This window comes from Arachis hypogaea, chromosome 4 (assembly GCF_003086295.3).
Source record: "Arachis hypogaea cultivar Tifrunner chromosome 4, arahy.Tifrunner.gnm2.J5K5, whole genome shotgun sequence".
Lineage (NCBI taxonomy): Eukaryota > Viridiplantae > Streptophyta > Magnoliopsida > Fabales > Fabaceae > Arachis > Arachis hypogaea.
This window is the reverse complement of record NC_092039.1, coordinates 65804241-65826004: the sequence shown is the minus strand read 5'-3', so window position 1 is coordinate 65826004 and position 21764 is coordinate 65804241. Positions and strand designations below refer to the sequence as shown.

The 21764-nt window shown below is 39.4% G+C and overlaps 1 non-coding gene across 1 annotated transcript; it reads left to right on the top strand.

Moving 5' to 3' along the window:
- Window positions 1-19444: 19444 nt before the first annotated feature.
- LOC112798511 (small nucleolar RNA R71) lies at window positions 19445-19552 on the top strand. The gene has a single exon (XR_003200121.1). It is a non-coding gene; the product is annotated as a small nucleolar RNA R71 (small nucleolar RNA).
- Window positions 19553-21764: the final 2212 nt, after the last annotated feature.

Genomic DNA, 21764 nt, shown 5'->3' with positions numbered 1-21764 from the left:
AATTGGTTGAAGACTTAGGAGATGCTGAACCTCCATGGGAAAGTCAAAACATAGAGCCTCCTTCCAAGACGGTTGCAATTGATGCTAAGGAAGGTGTACAACCTCCAAGGCATATCACAGTTAAAGACTTGGAAGAGGTTGATCAATAGATGGAGATTCAAGAAGAAGAAGCACAACCTCCCATGCCCTTGGAAAGCAATGAAGAGAAGATTGAATTGGAAGAAAGCTACCAAGAGGAAGAGGTTGAAATTAAAGAAGCTTGCAAAGAGGTGGTAATTATCAGAGAAGAGCACAAGGGAGTGGAGCTTGCAATTTCATTAAAAATACCTCCCCTAAGTTGCCATCATCCTTCACAACATTCAAGTGGGTAAAAATTCATATCCCTTAGCTTTCTAATTCCACTTGAATATAGGCTACTGGAGACGGATGGTCAACTTAGAGCTCTTTGTGACATTAGGAGTAAGCGGAAGATGGCCAGTGGTAAGAATTATCCTGCAAGGTTCATTATGGTTGGAAGCTTTAAGTTTAAACACAAAGGTTGGTGTAAAGCTCAACTGAATGGGTCCAGGAAGCTGTTTGGTCGCTGTAGTGAGAAATCAGATCACCTTTCACCCCGCTGGAAAAATTCAGATCGAGACAAAAACAGGTGTAAAAGTGAGGTTTGGGATCCTGGAATCTGTTCTGACATTTGTCACCCCGAGAGTCTAAGAATCTGTTTGAAGCTTCTTAAGGGCTTTACATGCTTAGTTTGGGACCCCGAAGGCTACTGGAAGTACAAACATTAGTGGGGATTCCTGGATCAATACAAGCACAAGCCACCCTAGCAGGAAGCTCATCAAATGTCCAACTTAAGGACTATAACTAAAAGTGCTAGGTGGGAGACAACCCACCATGGTATGATCGTTCATTTTGAAATTTTAATTTTATTTAGTTTTGTTTGTTTTTTTAGATTTATTTTATTTTATTGAACCTGGAATCATGCATAGCATCCACATTAAGCACTGCATTTGCATCTGCATATTGAAAAAATAATGAAAAAAACACGCACGTGACGCGGCAGCGTCACTGACGCGGCAGTGTCACTAGTGCGTTGGGAAGAAAAGAATTGAACAGAGAGTCACGCGAGAGCATGGCTGGAGGCGCGCTTTTAGCATACTTTGACCTCACGCGACCGCGTCATGTGGAACTTTGGCCTCCCACGCGACCGCGTCACCCACACGGCCGCGTGCCATGAGAATCGACGTCAAAAAGGTGCGTGGCCGAAAGTTGTGCTGGAAGTGGACTGGACTCGTGCTAGAAGCCCAAGCCCTCCCACGCGAACGCGTGCCCCACGCGGCTGTGTCGTCTTTAAAAAATGGCCATCCACGCGATCACGTCACGCACGCGACCGCGTCACCCATATTTTGGCAAATTAAGATTTTGAACAGAGAGTTGTGCGGGTGTGAGGCTGCCCTCACGCCAGTAGCACTAAATGGGTTACGCGACCGCGTCACCGACGCGGTCGCGTCATTAGACATTAGCGCAATTCGCGCGACCGCGTGCCTCACGCGGCTGCGTCACCTGCGCCGCACAGCGTCCCTGGTTTACTGATTATCTTATCTTTCTTTCTTCTTCCTTCTTCTTTCTTTCTCTTGTTCTTCCCCTCTACTCTTCTATCTCTTTAATTTAATGCATTTATTTGTTCTTTCCTTTTTCTTTTTCAATTCTTTTTCATGCATTTTTATGTTGGTGTTGGAGTTTTATTTGGATAAGTGCCTTATTTTATTTGAGCACGTGGCTACTCGGATAAGAAATTTGACAATTGACATTTACTTATGGCTCTCATATACATTTGGATTACATTATTTTCATCCCTATTTTAACTTGCACACCCAATGTATTTGGGATTATCATTCACAATTGTCATCATTACACATGCTCTTTAATTTGGCACATTTATTACTTGATGCTTTAGCTATGCTTCTCATGCCTATTATTTGCATGTTTTTACCCTCTTGCATCTAATTATTTTGAATTGCCATTTTTAATCTTTATTGTTGTCTTCCCTACATGTTGTAGCTACCATGTAGATGGACTATCATCTTTCCTTTGGCATTCCTTATCACTTGAATTTCCTTCCTTCCGGTCTTAGTTTTCTATATTTTACACTCTTCCTTTTTCTTCTTCCTTAAGCATGGGTACCAAGAAAGGAAAAGAGAAGGCCACTGACAAGACACCAGCAAGGAAAGGAACCAAGAGATCTCTAACCAAGACACCTCCATCTACAAGTGTCAGTTGGAGCAACCTGTCCACCTGCACATCTCGGCATGCACCGAGGACGGTGCAATCTTTAAGTGTGGGAGGTCGATACCGATCTCCATGGGTTAGTTATTTCTTGACTCAACACCAAATTTTTCTATTTTATTTGTTTGTTCATTGTTGCATTTGCATATCTGATTGCATATTTTCTTGATTTTGTGCATATTTTACCACTTGGTTGAAGTAATATTCTCTTTTTCAAGAAATTCTTATAGTATTTCACTAATTTGAATAAAACTTTTTGAAAAACTTATAAGAAAAAAAATTATTTTGGAACATGGTTTAAAGCTTGAACACATAAAACCAGTGAGATTTTGAGCCTATTTGATTGGTTGCATTTTATCAACCAATATTTTATTTTTGTGTGTGTTATTCTCTCTAAATTGTAATCTTTGTCTTGCTTGATTCTATATTTTCATTATTTGATGTATACATGCACTTATATGATTGAGGCCTTGTTTCACTGAGCTTACATACCCATATGGCCTTCCCTTCCATTATCCTTTGCAAACCAATTTGAGCCTACTACACCCATTTGTTCTTTACTTTAGCTCATTACTAACTCTGAGCGAAAAACAATAATGTCCTTAATTTGAATCGTTAGTTAGCTTGGACTAGTAAAGTGCTCATGATTTAAGTGTGGGGAAGTTGGGTTTGGAAATATTTGGTTTGAATAATTGGGTGCTATATATTTTAGTGAAAATGTGCAAAATAATGGTTGAGCACATGTTATTGCATTCAATACTTTAATCATATGCATTTAAAAAAAAGGTGAAAAAGAAAAAAAAAGCAATTAAGAAAAGGGGACAAAATGCCCCAAAATAAATAGTGAGATCAATGCATATGAGCTGTACTCAAAACTTAGAATGCATAAATATGTAGTAAATATAGTTAATGGGAAGTTAGATTTTGTATTTTAATTAAATGGATTGTCTTAAGTTAGGTGGAAAGTTTATGTTAATTAAGGATTCAAATTTTAGTCCACTTGGCCAAATACAATCCTACCTTGACCCTAACCCCATTACAACCCTTGAAAGACCTCTTGATTTGTGTATTGGTGCATTAAAATTTTGTTGATTGTTAGATGAAGAGCAAGCTATAGAAAGCAAGATTAGTAGAGAATTGAGAGAATTAACCCTAGACACTTGAGAGTTATAATGATATACACTACCAGTAAGGGTTCAGTGCTCAATTCTATGTTCCCTGCTTTCATGAGCTATCTTTTTCTTGCAAGTTATTTGTATTGTATTTTGTGATTTGAATTAGTGAAATTCAGTTCATACTTGTTCTTGAAAGAATTATTTGCTTTTTCACCAAGAAGGTAGAATCATCTTTGCGTGTAGTTGCATTCACATTCATAGGTTGCATTGCATGAATCTTGCCTTTCCCTACTCATTTATTTGGTCTCCTTGAGTTTAGCATGAGGACATGCTAATGTTTAAGTGTGGGGAGGTTGAGAAACCACTATTTTATGGTTTACAATGTGTTTAATTGTGTGGTTTTATCATGATCTTTACTCACTTATTCATGTATTTAGCATGTATTTATATTTCCTTCCTAAAATTATTACATGATTGAAAACATGCTTCTACCAAAAAATGTGCGCTAAAAGGGACATAGCTCCACCCAAAAAGCCACTCCATGATAAGGCTATCAAAATTGTTCAAACCAACTAAAAATGTTCTACCAAGAACACTAAAAAGTTATCGGACAAGTTAGCCCCAAAGGTCATTGGTGCACGAAATTGTGATCTCAATGGCGCCATTAACTTGGTACGTGACGTGGCAGAAATTGGCGAGTTAAGAATTTATTAATAGGGATACGTTGCAAGTACAGTCCTTAACCAACCAAAAATCCGCTTATCAATTTAAAAGGGGTTGTCACAATATTGAAAATTAAAATACTGGGAGTATGAATCCCAGGTCGTCTCCCAACGAGTTGCAGAGAGATGTGCTATTTCATCAATCGGGTGTTTTCAAAAATGGTTGAGTTGATAAACAGAAATTTAAATTAGAGAATTTAATTAATTTCAAATAAAAGCCTTGACTGGGGATAGATTAATTGGAAGCCCTATTCTTGTTGAAATACTCTCAAGATTAATTAATAATTGGAAGTTACTCTGCTTAGTTAACCCTTACTAGGTAAAGGAAAGTCAAGCAAGTTGGAAATCGGTTTCTAGTCATAAGTCCTAACCCTCTCCCTTGGGAAGGACTAGAGTTAATGATTAGAGGGTGATTCAACAATAAACCCAATTATAATTTTTCTCTTGAGTAGTTCAACTCGAGGGTCCCTCTCAATCATCCCCCAATCAAGTCATGGAACTACTCACTCATCATAATTATAAAATTCACAGAATTAATGGTGAAAATAAAAGAAGACATGATAAACAATAATGAAAGGATTAATTGAAAATAAAAATACTCTTATATTAATAACTTGTAAAAATAATGAATTGTGTCCCTCGATTCTGCATGTTCCCTAACTGTAGTCTGTAATTTCGGGCCAAAAACTGGGTTGAAATCCGGCCCAGAAACTCTGCTAGCGGCTTTTGAAATTCTGCAGATCGTGCACGTCACGCAGACGCGTCATTCACGCGGACGCGTCATTCGGCGTTTTTCTTTTCCATGCGGGCGCGTCGTCTATGCGTCCACGTCGCTTCTGCTTTTCCAATCCGCGTGTCCGCGTCACTCATGAGGCCGCGTCACTGCGAATTCGTCTCTTCCGCGTAGTCACGTCGCTGATGCGTACGCATCACTTCTCGCTGGTCATCTCCTCAATTTCTTGTATTCCTTCCATTTTTGCAAGCTTCCTTCCCAATCTCATTCATGCATGCCCTATAAAGCCTGAAACACTTAACACACAGATCACGGCATCGAATGGAATAAAGGGGGATTAAAATACCTAATTAAATGGTCTCCAGGAAGTAAGTTTTCAATCATGTAATAATTTTAGGAAGGAAATATAAATGCATGCTAATTATATGAATAAGTGGGTAAAGACCATGATAAAACCACACAATTAAATACGTTGTAAACCATAAAATAATGGTTTATCAGTACGCACAATTTTAATCTCACTCTTTTTCACAACTTCGCACAACTAACCAGCAAGTGCACTGGGTCGTCCAAGTAATAAACCTTACGTGAGTAAGGGTCGATCCCACGGAGATTGTCGGCTTGAAGCAAGCTATGGTCAACTTGTAAATCTCAGTCAGGCGGATTCAAATGGTTATAGAGTTTTAATAATTAAAAGATAAATAAAACATAAAATAAGATAGAGATACTTATGTAATTCATTGGTGGGAATTTCAGATAAGCGTGTGGAGATGCTTTATCCCTTTTGAATCTCTGCTTTTTTACTGCCTTCATCCAATCCTTCATACTCCTTTCTATGGCAAGCTGTATGTTGGGTGTCACCATTGTCAATGGCTACTTTCTGTCCTCTCAGTGAAAATGGTCCTCTACGGTTTCCCACGTGGCTAATCAGCTGTTGGTTCTCGATCGTGTAGGAATAAGATTTACTATCCTTTTGCGTCTGTCACCACACCTTAGAGTCACGAGTTTGAAGCTCGTCACAGTCATCCCATCCCAGATCCTACTCAGAATACCACAGACAATGTTTAGACTTTTCAGATCTCAAGAATGCTGCCAATTGATTCTAGCTTATACCACGAAGACTCTGATCTCACGGAATGGAAGGCTCTGTTGTCAGGAGAGGCAACCATGCGTCGTGGACCAGGAATCTAAGAGATACACACTCTAGCTTTCGCAGGTAGAATGGAAGTGTTTGTCAGGCACGCATTCATAAGTGAGAATGGTGATGAGTGTCATGGATCATCACATTCATCATGTTGAAGGGTGAATGAATATCATAGAATAAGAATAAGCATGAATTGAATAGGAGAACAATAGTACTTTGCATTCATACTCGAGGAACAGCAGAGCTCCATACCTTGATCTATGGTGTGTAGAAACTCTACCGTTGAAAATACATAAGTGATAATAGGGTAGGTATGGCCGAATGGCCAGCCCCCATAAAAGTCTAAGATAGCATAAAACTGATCAATGATGTCTAATACAATAGTAAGAGGTCCTATTTATATCAGACTAGTTACTAGGGTTACAAAAATAAGTAAATGATGCAGAAATCCACTTCTGGGCTCACTTGGTGTGTGCTTGGGCTGAGCATTGAAGCTTTCATATGTACAGGTCTTCCTTGGAGTTAAACGCCAGCTTTGCAACTTGTTTCTGGCGTTTAACGCGAGAATAAGGCAGAAAGTTGGCGTTAAACGTCAGTTTGCATCGTCTAAACTCGGGCAAAGTATAGACTATTATATATTGCTGGAAAGCCCTGGATGTCTACTTTCCAACGCAATTGAGCGCGCGCAATTTGGATTTCGGTAGCTCCAAAAATTCTATTTCGAGTGTAGGGAGGTCAGAATCCAACAGCATTAGCAGTCCTTTTTCAGCCTCTGAATCAGATTTTTTGCTCAGGTCCCTCAATTTCAGCCAGAAAATACCTAAAATCACAGAAAAACACACAGACTCATAGTAAAGTCCATAAATGTGAATTTTGCTTAAAAACTAATAAAAATATACTAAAAAGTAGCTAGATCCTGCTAAAAACTATTTAAAAACAATGCCAAAAAGCCTATAAATTATCCGCTCATCACAACACCAAACTTAAATTGTTGCTTATCCCAAGCAACTGAAAACAAAATAGGATAAAAAGAAGAGAATATACAATGAATCTCACAATATCAATGAAACTTAGTCCTAATTATATGAGCGGGGCTAGTAGCTTTTTGCCTCTGAACAGTTTTGGCATCTCACTTTATCCTTTGAAATTCAGAATGATTGGCATATATAGGAATTCACAATTTTAGATAGTGTTATTGATTCTCCTAGTTTAGTATGTTGATTCTTGAACACAGCTACTTTATGAGTCTTGGCCGTGGCCCTAAGCACTTCGTTTTCCAGTATTACCACCGGATACATAAATGCCACAGGCACATAACTGGGTGAACCTTTTCAGATTGTAACTCAACTTTGCTAAAGTCCCCAATTAGAGGTGTCCACACTCTTTTTGCTTTGGATCACGACTTTAACCACTCAGTCTCAAGCTTTTCACTTGGACCTTCATGACACAAGCACATGGTTAGGGACAACTTGATTTAGCCACTTAGGCCTGGATTTTATTTCCTTGGGCCCTCCTATCCATTAATGCTCAAAGCCTTGGATCCTTTTTATCCTTGCCTTTTGGTTTAAAAGGCTATTGGCTTTTTATGCTTGCTTTTTCTTTTTCTTTCTTTTTCTTTTAATTTTCGCCACTTCTTCTTTTTTTTTCACAAGCTTTCTTATTCACTGCTTTTTCTTGCTTCAAGAATCAATTTCATGATTTTTCAGATTATTAATAACATTTCTCTTTGTTCATCATTCTTTCAGGAGCCAACAATTTTAACATTCATAAACTTCACTATAAAAAAATATGCACTGTTCAAGCATTCATTCAGAAAACAAAAAGTATTGCCACCACATCAAAATAATTAAACTAATTTCAAGATAAAATTTGAAATCCAAGTACTTCTTGTTCTTTTGTAATTAGGCACATTTTTCATTTAAGAGAGGTGAAGGATTCATGGAGTTATTCATAGCTTTTGGACATAGACACTAGACACTAATGATCATGTAATGAGGGCACAAACATAGATGACACAATAAAGCTCAAAAACCAAAGACAGAAAATAAATAGACAAGGAGATTAAGGAATGAGTCCACCTTAGTGTGGGTGGCGTCTTCCTCTTGAGGAACCAATGGAACGCCTAAGCTCCTCTATGTCTCTTCCTTGCTTTTGTTGCTCCTCCCTCATAGCTCTTTAATATTCTCTAATCTCATGGAGAATGATGGAGTGCTCTTGGTTCTCCACTCTTAGTTGGTCTATGTTGTAACTCAAGCCTTCCAATGAGGTGTTGAGTTGCTCCCAATAGTTGTGTGGAGGAAATTGCATCCCTTGAGGCATCTCAGGGATTTCTTGATGAGGATCCTCCTCATACTCTTGTTGAGGTCTATGAATGAGCTCTCTTGTTTGCTCCATCCTTTTCTTAGTAATGGGCTTGTCCTCTTCGATGATGAGGATGTCTCCTTCTATGTCAATCCCAGCCAAATTACATAGATGACAAATGAGATGAGGAAAGGATAACATTGCCAAGGTGGATGACTTGTCAGCCACCTTGTAGAGTTCTAGAGGTATGATCTCATAAACTTCCACTTCTTCCCCAATCATGATACTATGGATCATGATGGCCCGATCCACAGTCACTTCAGATCGGTTGCTAGTAGGAATGATGGAGTGTTGGATGAACTCCAACCATCCTCTAGTCACAGGCTTAAGGTCTGATCTTCTCAATTGAACCGGATTGCCTCTTGAGTCTCTTTTCCATTGAGCTCCTTCCACACATATGTCCATGAAGACTTGGTCCAACCTTTGATCAAAGTTGACCCTTCTAGGGTAGGGGCGTACGTTTTCTTGCATAATTGGCAAGTGGAACGCCAACCTTACATTTTTCGGACTGAAATCTAAGTATTTTCCCCGAACCATTGTAAGCAAATTCTTTGAATGCGGGTTCATACTTTCATCATGGTTCCTAGTGATCCATGCATTGGCATAGAACTCTTGAACAATTAAGATTCTGACTTGTTGAATGGGGTTGGTAAGAACTTCCCAACCTTTTCTTCAGATCTCATGTCGGATCTCTGGATACTCATTTTTATTGAGCATGAAAGGGACCTCAGGGATCACCTTCTTCTTGGCCACAACTTCATAGAAGTGGTCTTGATGGACCTTTGAGACAAATCTCTCCATCTCTCATGACTCGGAGGTGGAAACTTTTGCCTTCTATTTCCTCTTTCTAGAGGTTTCTCTGGCCTTATGTGCCATAAATGGTTATGGAAAAACAAAAAGCAATGCTTTTACCACACCAAACATAAAAGGTTTGCTCGTCCTCGAGCAAAAAAAGAAAGAAAGAAGGGGAAGAAGAAGAAAATAGAGGAGATGGACGGTTACAGGAGCTTCGGCCAAGAGGGGGGAAAGGTGTTTGTGTTATGTGAATATGAAGGAGTAGTGAGGGGTTTATATAGGGGTGAGGAGAGGGTTGGGTTTCGGTCATTAGGGTTGGGATTGGGAGGGAAAAGTGTTTGAATTTGAAAGTGAGGTAGGTGGGGTTTTTGGGGAAGAGATATGGAGGTGACTAGTGAAGAGGTGATGGGGAAGAGAGAATGAGTTGATTGGTGAGGGGTATTTGGGGAAGAGTGTTGTGGGAGGATAGGTGAGGATCCTGTGGGGTCTACAGATCCTGAGGGGTAAAGGATGTATCATCCCTACTCCTATTAGGCGTGTAAACGCCCTTACAGTGCAATCCTGGCGTTTAACGCCAGATTGCTGCTTGTTTCTGGCGTTAAACGCCTGCTTTTATTCCTTTCCTGGTGTTAAACGCCAGGCTGCAACCTATTTTTGGCATTTAACGCCAGATTGTTGCTTCTTTCTGGTGTTTAATGCCAGTCTGGTGCTTGTTTCTGGCGTTTAATGCCCAGAATGGTGCCAGACTGGGCGTTAAACGCCCATTCTGCTACCCTTATTGGCGTTTAAACACCAGTAAGTTTCTCCTCAAGGGTGTGCTATTTTTAATGCTGTTTTTTATTTTTCTTTAATTTTTGCAGTTGTTTTTGTGACTCCACATAATCATCAACCTAAAAAAAGGAAAATAACATAGATAAATAAAATTGGGTTGCCTCCCAATAAGCGCTTCTTTAATGTCAATAGCTTGACAGTGAGCTTTCATGGAGCTTTACAGATGTTAAAAGCATTGTTGGGACCTCCCAACACCAAACTTAGAGTTTGAATGTGGGGGTTCAACACCAAACTTAGAGTTTAGTTGTGGCCTTCCAACACCAAACTTAGAGTTTGAATGTGGGGGTTCAACACCAAACGTAGAGTTTGGTTGTGGCCTCCCAACACCAAACTTAGAGTTTGATTGTGGGGGCTTTGTTTGACTCTGTATTGAGAGAAGCTTTTCTTGCTTCCTCTCCATGGTTACAGAGGGATATCCTTGAGTTTTAAACACAAGGTAGTCCTCATTCAATTGAAAGATCAACTCTCCTCTATCCACATCAATCATAGCTTTTGCTGTGGCTAGGAAGGGTCTTCCAAGGATGATGGATTCATCCTCATCCTTCCCAGTGTCTAGGATTATGAAATCAGCAGGGATGTAAAGGCCTTTGACCTTTACTAGCACGTCATCTACCTGTCCATAAGCCTTTTTCATGGATTTGTCTGCCATCTTTAATGAGAATTTGCCAGCCTGTACCTCAAAGATTTCCAGTTTCTCCATTACAAAGAGTGGCATTAAGTTTATGCCTGACCCCAAGTCACGTAGAGCCTTCTCAAAGGTCATGGTGCCTACGGTATAGGGAATTAAGAATTTACCAGGATCCTGTTTCTTTTGAGGTAAAGTGTGCTGAACCCAGGTATTCAGTTTATTAATGAGCAATGGAGGCTCATCCTCCTAAGTCTCATTACCAAATAGCTTGGCATTCAACTTCATGATTGCTCCTAAATACTAGGCAACTTGCCCTTCAATAATGTCTTCATCTTCTTCAGAAGATGAATAGTCATCAGAGCTCATGAATGGCAAAAGAAGGTTCAATGGAATCTATATGGTCTCTAGGTGAGCATCAGATTCTTTAGGTTCCTTAATTGGGAACTCCTTTTTGTCCAGAGGACATCCCACGAGGTCTTCCTCACTGGGATTCACATCCTCCTCCTCCTCTCTAGGTTCAGCCAAGTTACTCATAATCATGCCCTTGCACTCTCTTTTGGGATTCTCTTCTGTATTGCATGGGAGAGTACTAGGAGGAGTTTCAGTGACTCTTTTACTCAGCTGGCCAACTTGTGCCTCCAAATTTCAAATAGAGGACCTTGTTTCATTCATGAAACTTAGAGTGGCCTTAGATAGATCAGAGACTATGTTTGCTAAACTAAAGGGGCTCTGCTCAGAATTCTTGGTCTGTTACTGAGAGGATGATGGAAAAGGCTTGCTAATGCTAAACCTGTTTCTTCCACCATTATTAAAGCCTTTTTGAAGCTTTTGTTGATCCTTCCATGAGAAATTTGGATGATTTCTCCATGAGGGATTATAGGTGTTTCCATAGGCTTCACCCATATAATTCACCTCTGCCATTGCAGGGTTCTCAAGATCATAGGCTTCTTCTTCAGAAGATGCTTCTTTAGTACTGTTGGATGCATTTTGCAATCCATTTAGACTCTGAGAAATCATATTGACTTGCTATGTCAACATTTGTTCTGAGCCAATATGACATTCAGAGCATCAATTTCAAGAACTTCATTCCTCTGAGGCGTTCCATTACTGGTGCACGAAATTGTGATCATCAATGGCGCCATTAACATGGTACGCTCAATTGCAATCTCAACTTTTTATCACAACTTCACACAACTAACCAGCAAGTGTACTGGGTCGTCCAAGTAATAAACCTTAAGCGAGTAAGGGTCGATCCCACAGAGATTGTTGGTATGAAGCAAGCTATGGTCACCTTGTAAATCTCAGTCAGGCGAATTCAAATGGTTATAGATGATTTATGAATAAAGCATAAAATAAAGATAGAGATACTTATATAATTCATTGGTGAGAATTTCAGATAAGCGTATGGAGATGCTTTGTCCCTTCCGTTTCTTTGCTTTCCTACTGTCTTCATCCAATCCTTCTTACTCCTTTCCAAGGTAAGCTGCATGTTGGGCATCACCGTTGTCAATGGCTACAGTCCCGTCCTCTCAGTGAAAATGTTCAACGCGTTCTGTCATAGCACGGCTATTCAGCTGTCGGTTCTCGATCATGTCGGAATAGAATCCAGTGATTCTTTTGCGTCTGTCACTAACGCCCCACAATCGCGAGTTTGAAGCCCGTCACAGTCATTCAATCCTTGAATCCTACTCAGAATACCACAGACAAGGTTTAGACCTTCCGGATTCTCTTGAATGCCGCCATCAATTCTAGCTTATACCACGAAGATTCCGGTTAAGAAATCCAAGAGATATCCACTCAATCTAAGGTAGAACGGAGGTGGTTGTCAGACACACGTTCATAGGTGAGAATGATGATGAGTGTCACGGATCATCACATTCATCAAGTTGAGGAACAAGTGATATCTTAGAAGAGGAATAAGCTGAATTGAATAGAAGAACAATAGTAACTGCATTAATACTCGAGGTACAGCAGAGCTCCACAACTTAATCTATGGTGTGTAGAAACTCCACCATTGAAAATACATAAGAACAAGGTCTAGGCATGGCCGAGAGGCCAGCCTCCCAAAGAGGGTTCAATCATATAAACATGATCAAAAGATGTAAATACAATAGCAAAAGGTCCTACTTATTGAGAACTAGTAGCTAGGGTTTACAGAAATGAGTAAATGACATAAAAATCCACTTCCAGGCCCACTTGGTGTGTGCTTGGGCCGAGCATTGAAGCATTTTCGTGTAGAGACTTTTCTTGGAGTTAAACGCCAGCTTTTGTGCCAGTTTGGGCGTTTAACTCCCATTCTTGTGCCAGTTCCGGCGTTTAACGCCGGGCAGTTTTGAGCTGATTTGGAACGCCGGTTTGGGCCATCAAATCTTGGGCAAAGTATGAACTATTATACATTTCTGGAAAGCCCAGGATGTCTACTTTCCAAGGCAGTTGAGAGCACGCCAATTGGGGTTCTGTAGCTCCATAAAATTCACTTCGAGTGCAGGGAGGTCAGAATCCAACAGCATCTGCAGTCCTTTTCAGCCTCTGAATCAGATTTTTGCTTAGGTCCCTCAATTTCAGCCAGAAAATACCTGAAATCACAGAAAAACACACAAACTCATAGTAAAGTTCAGAAAAGTGAATTTTAACTAAAAACTAATAAAAATATAATAAAAACTAACTAAAACATACTAAAAACAATGCCAAAAAGCGTATAAATTATCTGCTCATCACAACACCAAACTTAAATTGTTGCTTGTCCCCAAGAAACTGGAGATCAAATAAGATAAAAAGAAGAGAATATGCAATGAATTCCCAAAACATCTATGAAGATCAGTATTAATTAGATGAGTGGGGCTTTTAGCTTTTTGCCTCTGAACAGTTTTGGCATCTCACTCTATCCTTTGAAATTCAGAATGATTGGCTTCTCTAGGAACTCAGAATCCAGATAGTGTTATTGATTCTCCTAGTTAAGTATAATGATTCTTGAACATAGCTACTTTATGAGTCTTGGCCGTGGCCCAAAGCACTCTGTCTTCCAGTATTACCACCGGATACATACATGCCACAGACACATAACTGGGTGAACCTTTTCAGATTGTGACTCAGCTTTGCTAGAGTCCCCAATTAGAGGTGTCCAGGGTTCTTAAGCACACTCTTTTTGCCTTGGATGACAACTTTATTTTTTTCTTTTTCTTCTTTTTTCGTTTTTTTTTTTACTAATTCAATGCTTTTTCTTGCTTCAAGAATCATTTTTATGATTTTTCAGATCCTCAGTAACATGTCTCCTTTTTCATCATTCTTTCAAGAGCCAACATTCATGAACAACAAATTCAAAAGACATATACACTATTCAAGCATACATTCAGAAGTCAAAGTATTGCCACCACATCAAAGTAATTAATCTGTTACAAAATTCAAAATTCATGCAATTCTTCTCTTTTCCAATTAAAAACATTTTTCATTTAAGAAAGGTGAGGGATTCATAGGACATTCATAACTTTAAGGCATAGAAACTAAGACACTAATGATCATAAGACACAAACATAGATAAACATAAGCATGAAAATTTGAAAAACAGGAAATTAAAGAACAAGGAGATTAAAGAACGGGTCCACCTTAGTGATGGCGGCTTGTTCTTCCTCTTGAAGATCTTATGGAGTGCTTGAGCTCCTCAATGCCTTTGTTGCTCCTCTCTCATGACTCTTTGATCTTCTCTAATTTCATGGAGGAGAATGGAATGTTCTTGGAGCTCCACCCTTAGTTGTCCCATGTTGGAACTCAATTCTCCTAGGGAGGTATTGATTTGCTCCCAATAGTTTTGTGGAGGAAAGTGCATCCCTTGGGGTATCTCAGGGATTTCATGGTGAGTGGGATCTCTTGTTTGATTCATCCTCTTCTTAGTGATGGGCTTGTCTTCATCAACGAGGATGTCTCCCTCTATGTCAATTCCAACTGAATAACAGAGGTGACAAATGAGATGAGGGAAAGCTGACCTTGCCAAGGTAGAGGACTTGTCCGCCACCTTATAAAGTTCTTGGGATATAACCTCATGAACTTCTACTTCCTCTCCAATCATGATGCTATGAATCATGATAGCCCGGTCTATAGTAACTTCAGACCGGTTGCTAGTGGGAATGATTGAGCATTGGATAAAGTCCAACCATCCTCTAGCCACGGGCTTGAGGTCATGCCTTCTCAGTTGAACCGGCTTCCCTCTTGAATCTCTCTTCCATTGAGCGTCCTCTTCACAAATGTCTCTGAGGACTTGGTCCAACCTTTGATCAAAGTTGACCCTTCTAGTGTAAGGGTGTTCATCTCCTTGCATCATGGGCATGTTGAATGCCAACCTTACATTTTTCGGACTAAAATCTAAGCATTTCCCCCGAACCATTGTAAGCCAATTCTTTGGGTCCGGGTTCACACTTTGATCATGGTTCTTGGTGATCCATGCATTGGCATAGAACTCTTGAACCATTGAGATTCCGACTTGTTGAATGGGGTTGGTAAGAACTTCCCAACCTCTTCTTCGAATCTCATGTTGGATCTCCGGATATTCACTCTTTTTGAGTTTGAAAGGGACCTCGGGGATCACCTTCTTCATGGCCACAACTTCATAGAAGTGGTCTTGATGCACCCTTGAGATGAATCTCTCCATCTCCCATGACTCGAAGGTGGAAGCTTTTGCCTTCCCTTTCCTCTTTCTAGAGGTTTCTCCGGCCTTAGATGGCATAAATGGTTATGGAAAAACAAATAGCAATGCTTTTACCACACCAAACTTAGAAGGTTTGCTCGTCCTCGAGCAAAAGAAGAAAGAAGAGAGTAGAAAAAGAAGAAATAGAGGAGATGGAGGTGGCTTTGTGGTTTGGCCAAGGGGGGAGAAGTAGTGTTTTGGTTGTGTAAAAATGAAGGAGTGAAGATGGGTTTATATAGCAGTGGAGATGTGGTGTATGGTTCGGCCATTATGGGTGGGTTTGGGAGGGAAAGTGGTTTGAATTTGAATGGTGAGGTAGGTGTGGTTTTATGAAGGATAGATGTGAGTGGTGAAGAGAATAGTGGGATTTGATAGGTGAGGGGTTTTTGGGGAAGAGGTGCTGAGGTGATTGGTGAATGGGCGAAGAAGAGAGAGAGTGGTGGGGAAGGTGGGGATCCTGTGGGGTCCAAAGATCCTGAGGTGTCAAGGAAATTTCATCCCTGCACCAAGTGGCGAGCAAAAATGCTCTTTATGCCAATTCTGGCATTAAACGCCGGGCTGGTGCCCATTTTTGGCATTTAACGCCAGCTTCTTGCCCTTTCCTGGCGTTTAACGCCAGTCTGGTGCCCCTTTCAGGCGTTAAACGCCCAGAATGGTGCCAGACTGGGCGTTAAACGTCCATTTGCTGCCCTTACTGGCGTTTGAACGCCGGCAAGTTTTTCCTCCAAGGTGTGCTATTTTTCTTTCTGTTTTTCATGCTGTTTTTGCTTTTTCAATTGATTTTGTGACTTCCCATGATCATCAACCTACAGAAAACGTAAAATAACAAAGGAAATTAGATAAATATAACATTGGGTTGCCTCCCAACAAGCGCTTCTTTAATGTCAGTAGCTTGACAGTGGGCTCTGATGGAGCTTCACAGATACTCAGATCCATGTTGGAACCTCCCAACACCAAACTTAAAGTTTGAATGTGGGGGTTCAACACCAAACTTAGAATTTGGTTGTGGCCTTCCAACACCAAACTTAGAGTTTGACTGTGGGGGCTCTGTTTGACTCTATTTTGAGAGAAGCTCTTCATGCTTCCTCTCCATGGTTGCAGAGGGATATCCTTGAGCCTTAAACACAATGGATTCTTCATTCACTTGAATGATCAATTCTCCTCTGTCAACATCAATCACAGCCTTTGCTGTGGCTAGGAAGGGTCTGCCAAGGATGATGGATTCATCCATGCACTTCCCAGTCTCTAGGACTATGAAATCAACATGGATGTAATGGTCTTCAAATTTTACCAGAACATCCTCTACAAGTCCATAAGCTTGTTTTCTTGAATTGTCTGCCATGTCTAGTGAGATTCTTGCAGCTTGTACCTCAAAGATCCCTAGCTTCTCCATTACAGAGAGAGGCATGAAGATTATGCTTGACCCTAGGTCACACAGAGCCTTCTTGAAGGTCATGGTGCCTATTGTACGAGGTATTGAGAACTTCCTAGGGTCCTGTCTCTTTTGAGGTAATTTCTGCCTAGACAAGTCAGCCAGTTCTTTGGTGAGCAAAGGGGGTTCATCCTCCCAAGTCTCATTACCAAATAACTTGTCATTTAGCTTCATGATTGCTCCAAGGTACTTAGCAACTTGCTCTTCGTTGACATCTTCATCCTCTTCAGAGGAAGAATACTCATCAGAGCTCATGAATGGCAGAAGTAAATCCAATGGAATCTCTATGGTCTCAGTGTGAGCCTCAGATTCCCATGGTCCCTCATTAGGGAACTCATTAGAGGCTAGTGGACGTCCATTGAGGCCTTCCTCAGTGGCGATCTGATGATTGGATTTTTGACGGTTTGGAATTTCTCAAATAAAATCTCGTCGAAGTATAGTTTCTAAACCAAGCAATAATCCTTTCATACAAAAAGTTGTTTGTCACTAAAACAAACCCCTAAATTTATAAACCGAAGTATTCAAACCTCGGGTCGTTCTCCCTAGGAATTGTAATGAAGTGTCTTGTTATTGGTTTGAGTTGTTTTGGGGTTTTGGATAAGAGACATGAAAGTAAATGGTAATGAAAATAAACTAACAACTATAAAAGGCTCTTGGCAAGGTATGAAAATTAGAAGTCCTATCCTAGTTATCCTTTTCAATTGTGATGAGAATTGTTTATTGCTACCACTTAGTCAACCCTTACTAAATAAAGGAAAGTCAAGTGGATGAATTGACTTGAGCCACAAGTTCTAGCCAACTCCCAAGGAAAGACTAGCTTTAGTGCACTCCAAACCAATTAGCAATCTCTCCAATTACCAATCAACAAAGGAATTAGATAACTCAAGTGTCACTAATTACTCTACCGAGGCCAAGAGGAACAAAATCTACACTATATCTAGAAGAGGCATTTCAACAAACACATAAAAGGCAATAAAAGTAAACAACATAAATTGCAAGAATTAAAGAGAGATCTAACTACAAAGGCAAGAGATCAACAATAGAAAAGCAAAGAAGAACAATTATTATGAATTACCTCTTATTGAATTGAAAGAAAATGGAAAGAACAATAGTAGATCTACAACAAAGTATAAGAACAACATAAAGGAAATTACAATAAAAGAATGGAAGAAGAAGGAATGTAACAACAATGAATTGAGAAGATAGAAGTAGAAGAAGATGAATTAAAATCTAGATCTAAGAACTAAACCTAATCCTAATCCTAATCCTAGAGAGAAGTGAGAGCTTCTCTCTCTAGAAACTACTTCTAAAACTAAACTAAACTAATGGTCACTAGATGTGTCATCCCTCTTCAATCCTTGACTTAAATAGCATCAGAAATGAGTTGGATTGGGCCCACAAGGCTCCTAAAACCGCTGGGGACGATTTCATTAAAGTGGGCCACGGACAAAATCGGCGCGTACGCGCAAAGTGCACGTCGCGCCCCTGAACGCGAAGCAAGATATGGCAAAATTTATATCATTTTGAAGCCCCAGATGTTAGCTTTCTAACCCAACTGGAACCGCATCATTTGGACCTCTGTAGCTCAAGTTATGGTCGTTTAAGTGCGAAGAGGTCGGCTTGACAGTTTTCCGGTTCTTTCATTTCTTCATAAGTTCTCCAACTTTTCATGCTTCTTTCTTCATTCCCTTGATCCAATCTTTGCCTCCTAAACCTTAAATCACTTAACAAACATATCAAGGCATCTAATGGAATCAAGGTGAATTAGATTTAGCTATTTTAAGGCCTAAAAAGCATGTTTTCACTCTTAAGCACAATTAAAGGAGAAGTTATAAAACCATGCTATTTCAATGGATAAATGTGGGTAAAAGGTCATAAAATCCCATAAAATCAATACAAGATAAACCGTCAAATTGGGGTTTGTCACGATCACTCCCTCTTTCTCCTCTCCAAGTTCGGCCATGTTGATGACCTTACACTCTCCTTTTGGATTCTCTTCTGTATTGCTTGGAAGAGTACTAGGAGGGAGTTCAGTAACTTTCTTACTCAGCAGACCCACTTGTGCCTCCAAGTTTCTAATGGAGGACCTTGTTTCAGTTATGAAACTTTTAGTGGTTTTGATTAGATCAGAGACTATAGTTGCTAAGTCAAAGTGGCTCTGCTTAGAATTCTCTGTCTGTTGCTGAGAAGATGATGGAAAAGGCTTGCCATTGCTAAACCTGTTTCTTACACCATTATTGTTGTTGAAACCTTGTTGAGGTCTCTGTTAATCCTTCCATGAGAGATTTGGGTGATTTCTCTATGAAGTATTATAGGTGTTTCCATAGGGTTCTCCCATGTAATTCACCTCTTCCATTGAAGGGTTCTCAGGATCATAAGCTTCTTCTTCAGATGAAGCATCCTTAGTACTGCCTGGTGCAGCTTGCATTCCAGACAGACTTTGAGAAATCATATTGACTTACTGAGTCAATATTTTGTTCTGAGCCAATATAGCATTCAGAGTATCAATCTCAAGAACTCCTTTCTTCTGATTCGTCCCATTGTTCACAGGATTCCTTTCAGAAGTGTACATGAATTGGTTATTTGCAACCATTTCAATGAGTTCTTGAGCTTCTGCAAGTGTCTTCTTCAGATGAAGAGATCCTCCAGCAGAGCTATCCAATGACATCTTGGACAGTTCAGACAGACCATCATAGAAGATACCTATGATGCTCCACTCAAAAAGCACGTCAGAAGGACACTTTCTGATCAATTGTTTGTATCTTTCCCAAGCTTCATAGAGGGATTCGCCTTCCTTCTGTCTGAAGGTTTAGACTTCCACTCTAAGCTTACTCAATTTTTGAGGTAGAAAGAACTTTGCCAAGAAGGCATTGACTAGCTTTTCCCAAGAGTTTAGGCTTTCTTTAGGTTGTAAGTCCAACCATATCTTAGCTCTGTCTCTTACAGCAAAAGGGAATAGCATAAGTCTGTAGACCTCAGGGTTAACCCCATTGGTCTTGACAGTGTCACAGATTTGCAAGAATTCAGCTAAAAACTGATGAGGATCTTCCAATAGAAGTCCATGGAACTTGCAATTCTGTTGCATTAGAGAAACTAATTGAGGCTTAAGCTCAAAGTTGTTTGCTCCAATGGCAGGGATAGAGATGCTTCTCCCATAGAAGTCGGGAGTAGGTGTAGTAAAGTCACCCAGCACCTTCCTTGCATTGTTGGCATTGTTGTTGTTTTCGGCTGCCATGTCTTCTTCTTTGAAGAATTCTATTAGGTCCTCTACAGAGAATTGTACTTTAGCTTCTCTTAGCTTTCGCTTCAAGGTCCTTTCAGGTTTAGGGTCAGCCTCAACAAGAATGCTTTTGTCTTTGCTCCTGCTCATATGAAAGAGAAGAGAACAAGAAAATATGGAATCCTCTATGTCACAGTATAGAGATTCCTTGAGGTGTCAGAGGAAAAGAAAAATAGAAGGAAGAGGTAGAAGAATTCGAACTTAGAAAGATAGAGTTCGAATTGCACATGTTATTCCATAAATAGAAGGATGTGAGAAGAGGGGAAGAAATTTTCGAAAATTAAAGTGAATTAATTAAAAGAAATTTTGAAAAATGGTAATTGATTTTCGAAAACCAAGAGTGGGAAAGAAATTAAGTAATTTTTGAAAAAGATTTTGAAATTGGAAATCAAAAGATATGATTTGAAAAGTATTTTGAAAAAGATGTGATTAAGAAGATATGATTGAAAAGTTATGGTTTTAAAAAGATATGATTGAGAAGATATGATTGAAAAACAATTTAAAAAGATTTGATTTTTAAAAATCAATGACTTGGCCAACAAGAAAAGATGTGATTCAAACATTAAAACTTTCTCAACAGAAAAGGCAGCATACCTGAAATGTTGAATCAAATCATTAATTGTTAGCAAGTACTTTTGAAAATGGAAAGAAATTGATTTTGAAAATATATGATTGAAAAGATATGATTTGATTTTGAAAAATTATGAAAACTTGAAAAATATTTGAATTGAAAACAAAATCTTCCCTCTTGTGCCATCCTGGCGTTAAACGCCAAGAATGGTATACATTATGGCGTTTAACGCCCAAAATGCTACCCTTTTGGGCATTAGACGCCTAGCCAGGTGCCCTGGCTGGCATTTAAATGCCCGTTTTCCTTCTTCATTGGGCGTTTTGAACGCCCAGCTTTTTCTGTGTAATTCCTCTGCTGTATTTCTGAATCTTCAATTCTCTGTATTATTGACTTGAAAATACACAAATTAAAAATTTTTTGGATTTTTTTAATGATCAAAATACAACTAAAATCAAATAAACAATGCATGCAAGACACCAAACTTAGAAGTTTGTACACTACTGACACTAACAAATTGAGAATGCATATGAGAAACAACAAAACACACAAAACAAGAGAATTTAAAGATCAGAGCAAGTAAATATCAAGAACAACTTGAAGATCAATGAAGACACATGAAAGAATTCAAAAAATGCAAGAAGAACAGAAACATGCAATTGACACCAAACTTAAAATGAGACACTAGACTCAAACAAGAAATATTTTTGGTTTTTTATGATTTTGTATTTTTTTTGGATTTTTCGAAAATTATGTGGAAAAAGAAAATAAAGAGATTCAAAATTTTTAATAAAAATTCCAGTAATCATGCAATTTTAGTCTAAAGCTTTAGTCTAAAGGAATTAGACATGGCTAGCCAAGCTTCAGTAAGACATTACATTCAAGAGCTAAATTGATGAAGATCAATCAGCTTTGGTGATGATAAGAACATCACCTTGAAACACTAGAATTCATTCTTAAAAATTCTGAAAAATACCTAATCTAAGCAACAAGATGAACCGTCAGTTGTCCAAACTTAAACATTCCCCGGCAACGGCGCCAAAAACTTGGTGCACGAAATTGTGATCATCAATGGCGCCATCAACATGGTACGCTCAATTGCAATCTCAACTCTTTATCACAACTTCGCAGAACTAACCAGCAAGTGTACTGGGTCGTCCAAGTAATAAACCTTACGCGAGTAAGGGTCGATCC